Raw genomic sequence first — 6,240 nt, forward strand, 5'->3', positions numbered from 1 at the left:
GAGCCTCTCTCCACCACTGATATATTTCCTGAGGGAAAAGCGGTTGAGCAGATTATGGTGGTGGTGGGGGAGGGGTCTGGAGCCGGGGAGGCCGCAACAGACTTCAGTGTCTAAAATGTGTTCAATGGAGATTGATAGCTGTTGTAGTAAATGTACCCCAGTTATTATTCTCAGAATTATAACTGGATTTACAGACACAACTATAAATGCACAAACTCTGTTGCTGATTTAGAGTGGTGGTCTTTTGCTTGAGTTACTCCCTTTAAACACACACATGCACAAAAGCAGCTATTTGCTGATCCCTGCAGAGATATCTGTTGTTGACGCAGCGCTGAAGTCTTTGTGAAGCCTGTTGTGAAATCCTTTTTATTTCACAACCTTTTCTTTTCTGTTGAGCTGGGCTCAAACATGAGGCATTTCTTTAAATCTTTTTTTTTAAAGGTTTTGTTGGCTCTAGTGACCTTTATTTGAAAGTAGTTTGACAGGAAAGAGGGTCATGAGGGAAGGGGAAGACATGCAGCAAATGTCGCCAGGCCGGAAATCGAACCTGCGACCACCGGCATGAGGACTAAGGCCTCAATACATGGGTTGTGCTTTGCTCCTGCGCCACTACAGCACCCCATTTCTTTAAATCTTGTAGGGACTAAATTGTCCAACTCATCCTTCTTTTGCTTCCTCTCGGCTTGTTGGCATTGCAGATACAACAATGGGCTACAAAACTGACAGTCGCCAAGGGTACGACAGCAACAGCTTCCTGGTGTCACCTTGGTGATGGCTGCTCAGTGATGGAGGAGGTTGTTAAGTAGAGGCGACATGCGATACTGTCACAGCAGGGAGCACAGAACCGGATGCCAGCTTCCTAACTGTTGACATTGAGCCCTTTAACGCCAGGTGGAAAAGCCCCTTCTGCCATTCAGTTCCATTTTGAAGTCATTTTAGTTAACTTCTAGATGAAACGTGTGTGCGACAGCCCAGGGTCTTTTTTTGCGTCGTGTTTTTGGCATTTCAGTGATGCCATACAGATAGAATGGTTGTCTACACCTACCAGGACACATCTCTTCTCTCAGGATATCTAAAGATTGTATCCTGATTGGATGATTGACTTTATTAAATCAACACTGCACACAGCATCAAAGTGAACAGGCCAGTGACGGACCTGTGTGTTTCTATGCCCTTCAACCATTTGGACTATATGTGTGTGTATTGTTGTTGCGCAACACCTCCCCCCCCTTCTCTCTCACTCTACTTCCCCTTCTCAGAGGAGGGAGATGTGCAGCCAGCTCTCCATCTAACGGGTAATTTGAGTTTTCTAAATCTGATGGGATTTTACCCTGTTCAGAACTGAGTAAACTCTGTTTAAGCTGGCATCGAGAAAGACTAGCCTGGTTTCTAACGACCTCCCCCTCCAGATGTCCCACCCTTTTTCACCCTGTGAATTAGCCAGATTGAGTAGCTTGCAACCAACTAGCTTCACAGAGCACACCTGTTAACGGTCGCTCTTTCTCTTTTTTACAACTTGCACTTGTTACTGAACCAGGTTGGTTTTAGTGACTCGGGCGAGTCCCAAGGGTGTTGTTTTAGTTTTGGCTAAAAGCAACCTATAAAACATTTCTACTTTTTCCTCCCAGAATCAAACTTCATAGCTATTTCACAACCATCAAAGAACTTTAAGGTGACTCATTAATTGAATGTCCACAACATCTTTTAGATTTTCTTAAATGCTAATTATTTTATTAGTAAGGCAATTTTGCAAGGGTCAGTACAGCTTAATTCACTAGCAGAAATAATCAAATAAGTAAAATCAATAATCTAGCCTATCTTTCCCTAATGCTGACACTGAGAACTAAAAAAGGGAAACTTTGAGAGAGACGGACAGAGTTTGGCATTTTGAACCCCAGAACTGGCCTGATGATGAAGAAGGTGTTGCAGCAGCAGGAGGTTCCCAGTACAGGAAGAGTACTGACTCAGAGCAGCAGGTCTCGGGCATCAGGGTGACTTCCTCATGCGCGTAGCGGTCCTCAGCTTCTTGTCTTGCAGCTCTGTAGCTCCCTTCTCCTCGTCTCACGATCTTCCTGGTCCCACGGAAGGAACACACCAGTTCTTCCTCTTTGCCTTTGTTCTTTGCCTTTGTCTTTATCTTCATCTTTGCCTTGGTCTTTGTCTTTGGGGGTCTAAACCCAGCTGTTGAGAGAAGTGCGATTTGAAGCCACATGTTGCGGGGCTAACGGGTTGGTCCCCATGTGCAGAACAGTCTTCGGTTCTGTGGCCCCGGCTCTTCTTCAGCTGCAGAGTTCTTTGTCCATCTCCGTCTTGGCTCGAAGCTGCCTGAAGGATCCAACCAAAGATTCCTCTGTTGCACCCACCTTATAAAGGGTTTATCCACCTTTTGGTGCGTTTGCATTGGCTAGCTTTGTTGCTGTGCCTCTCATTGGCTGACTGCTTGGACAGATGATCTCATATCCATCACCCTGTAGACCTCATGACCTGATGTCTGTTCTAATGTCCCCAAGTTGCTCAACAGTTCCTCCTACCTCTGTTTCCTGCCCAACCTTTTCTTAGGCAAGTTGAAGTTTAGCAATAAGGCTTTAGTCTTCTCCGTTCTCCTATCAGTTCCTCTTTTCCCCTGACCTTTCACCTACCATCTACCTTCAACACAACATCAGTGACCTTTAATTACAGTTACAACATTTTACACCTTTTCAAGTTCAATGTCAAAATCACATTTCTAACCTTTTAGTTTCTCTGATTTAACATTCATTTATAATGTTATAATAACCATAACTTATTAGTTACTCTTATTATAATCATAAGGTGAGTTATTACAGACATTTCTGAAAAGAACCCAATAATAACCCATTATTGTAATTATCTGATACCAAATTACAGTTACTTGTTTCACCTTTAAGTACTTCCACAAGTGTAAGAGTAAGTGTAAATATTCTTATAATCAAACCAACATCAACCACTGGTTAAACCAATATTAATTATTGGCATAATTATAAGTCATTATTTTAAGTATTTTACTGTGGGTTTTATCCAATCTCTCAAAATGTTTAGATTTTATTCTTTAAAAACCTTTAATGCTTTAAAATAAGGAATGGTCTGAACTATTTTTAGCCTGATGCAAGACAGAAACTTCCCCTTTATTAAGGAAATCAGCTTTTCCTGTTTCATGACTTTCTTTCTGCCTGACTATGATTTTTTATGATTAAATATAAAAAAGTAGAATTAAAGCAAAGTTTGCAGGACACAATAACAACACACACAACCAGATTCATTTTATTACAGTCTGACTCTATTGTTGGGTCTTGATGTCACCTATGTCATTAATTTTAAGGTAATTTTATTTATTATTACTATTAAACTAAAATCTCCAGCATGGGGAAGTGGGATGAGCTCGACTTTTCTCGACACCCCCTCCGCGAGGTCAGACCTTTCACATGCTGGGAACCCAACACCCTCCTGCAGGTCTACGTCCTCATCCCCTGGAAAGAGAAGATGGCAGTCTGGGATGTGAAGATCCTCCATCGTCACCAAGGCCACAGCAGTCTGGGATGTGAAGATCCTCCATCGTCACCAAGGCCTCAGCAGTCTGGGATGTGAAGATGCAGATCCTCAGTTGTCATCAAGGCCTCAGCAGCCTGGGATGTGAAGATGCAGATTCTCAGTTGTCACCAAGGGCTCAGCAGTCTTCAAACTCCACTGCTCTTTGACACCCCCTCCTTGGAGTTTTGATGTCTCTCAGGAAGTGACGAATGTTGAAGAGAACCCAGGTCGCTCTGATCCTTTAATAGTGACAAAAAATCCTCAGCTGAATGAAGCGTTGGTTCTTCAGGATGTGGAAGATTCCTTAGGGACAGGGTGATGGGCAAAAACCCTCAATAAAAAAAAAACTCTGGGTGTTCAGTAGAGCAAAACAAAAAGCATAAGCAGCATGACGCTTTATCCATAATCATAATCCTTTTCCATCGCTGGGGTCGTTAAAGGGTTACTGGAGTTGTCGGAGGCAACAGGACTCTGTCAGGCAGGACTCTGTGAAGTCCACAGGTTGGTTCCAGGTGTTGGGTGTGATTTCAACACTTTGTTGCAGGATTGATCTTGGTGGTTGTCTATGACGCCACTCCTTCCTCACGACTTCAGTCCCTTTTCCTGTTTAATCCATCCTTTTGTGACAGGAGTTCTTCTTTAGCATAATCCAATTTCTTCAGGGCCCTCCTAGTCCTAAGCCTTGAAGTTGTTCTTTGAATGGCAATCATCCTGTAATAGTAGCCAGTCTAACACAGGATGGCATGATGCTTGATTCTTGCAATGTTCTGGTTCGCTTTAGCTAAGAACTGGCTTGAACACTGACCTCGTGGACCCCTTTCTTCATAAGTAATACTTTTTTACATTGCAGTACTTGCTTCACAAAATTCATTCCATTGAATTTCAACTTGATCACCGTGACTACAGGCCGATCTTGATCTTTAATCCAAACTTTCTGTCCTGTTTTCAATGACACTGTAAACTGCAACTTCCTCTTTCCCTCTCTGGGCAAAAAAGAGAAGTGCCTTCGCCTTCCGGCTTTCTGTGACGTGAACAGAGTTCCTCTGCAGGGGAAGACCTGCTCTTTTTCAGCTGTCACTGTTACACCATGTCCATCAGCACCAAGAGGTACTCCTCACCTCTCTTTTCTGTTATCCATGGGGCCTGCTACATCCATGCAGATTGAACCCCCGGGTAATGTGCTCTTGATGAACAACCCTTCCAACCGCTGCCCTCGGCGGCCTGCGTTGTATTGTCCACATACCTCACAGCCCCGTAGCACGCGTTGGACTTGTTTCACTGGGATCCAAAGCTCATGCTCATCCAGCTCCTTACGGGTAGGCCGTACGCCTGCATGTCCAAGGGCTTCATGCACGCTCCGTACGACCTCATCCACGTACTCTTCTGGGACCTCCCGTCCTCTGGGAGTATTGTCCCACTTCTCGGCTCCGACAAAGACAATTTTTCTCTGTTGGACATAGCAGTCCACTTCGTCATTTCCACGCCAATGAGCTCCCTCATGCGTGTGCTCAGATGCTCGACCTTGAGCTCCAGATGCATTTCACCACTTCCTTGTGAAATTACTTACATCTTCTGGACGTACGACCTTGCGGCGTACTCCTCGGTCTCTTTGTCTCCGAGTCGCCTATCCCCCAAAGCCTCTCAGGGTACCTTAGAGCAGGGATGGGTCTAGGCTAGGTTGGCTACTGGCTTCCCTCCTGGATATAGCTATTCAGCCTCAGTGGAAGCTTTTCCCTCGCCTGCACGCTGTACAGTTACTGCAAGGGTCGCGGCTGACAAGCCTCATCAGTCGCTCCCAACTCTATTTCCTAAGAGTTGGTCTCCCAAGTGAGCTATTCAGACCCTCTCGTCTGTTTTTACCGACTTGGTTAAAGTAGGGCCCTCCTACTCATTAGGGTGGGGCCAACCCAGTCAAACCCAGGGTCCATTTCTCCGTCGCAAAGACTTTTCCGGAATGCATGGCCTTCTGCGATGGCTATGAGAGTGTCGGGGATGGCAGGGACAGGGAGACCTACAATCTTCTTGCGCTTTTGTAGCTGGTATCCCAAAATCGCATCAGTGCAGGTTTTTGCCCTTACGATCGCTCTTCGCCATGTCCCTGCAATCTTTCGCCAAACTACATCAGATGCATGGGTGTCATATTCATCCGCATAATGTTCCTTGCAGTAATCTTCCCAACCCGGGATTGTCTGACATGGTTTCCTTGCCAGCCCAATGGTACATTGGGTCTTGTTGTCATTGCAAGTCATGCGCCAGGGCCTTGGTAGGACGTAGGTGTCGGGTCTCCAAAAAATACCTGGCCAAATCATCCGATCTTTGGAGTAGACAGTGGCGATGTATTGGTATTTAATCCAATAATTGTGGGACGCATTGAGGCAAGGCAGAACCCAAGCCTGCAGTTCTTCCTGTTGAAGTCCCCACCACTCCCAATCCCAGGCACGATGGTAGTCCTCGTACCAGGCACGGAGGACGAGTTTCGCTGTTTTGAAGGTGTCAGGACTCGGGCAGTGATATTTCCATGCAGCGTGGAAGGTGTTGCTGGTTTGCCAAAGGTCGCATCGCGGGGAGGACATCGTCTTCACCCATTCTGTGTCGTTAAGGCTATTAAAAATGCGTCGGGCTACACACCCATCAATTTGTGCAAACTGGTCCTTAGGGGCATTTAGGAGGTCATCTGGAGTTGGAAGCGGTTGT

General features: G+C 45.4%; 1 long non-coding RNA gene across 1 annotated transcript; it reads right to left on the reverse strand.

The window, feature by feature from the left end:
* Window positions 1-1,702: 1,702 nt before the first annotated feature.
* Window positions 1,703-5,400, reverse strand: LOC145551614 (uncharacterized). The gene is made up of 2 exons (XR_014087483.1): window positions 4,937-5,400; window positions 1,703-4,689 (listed from the first exon to the last, which is right to left on the reverse strand). It is a non-coding gene; the product is annotated as an uncharacterized LOC145551614 (long non-coding RNA).
* Window positions 5,401-6,240: the final 840 nt, after the last annotated feature.

Source organism: Poecilia reticulata, chromosome 5 (assembly GCF_904066995.2).
Source record: "Poecilia reticulata chromosome 5, P_reticulata-male-v2, whole genome shotgun sequence".
Classification (NCBI taxonomy): Eukaryota; Metazoa; Chordata; class Actinopteri; order Cyprinodontiformes; family Poeciliidae; genus Poecilia; species Poecilia reticulata.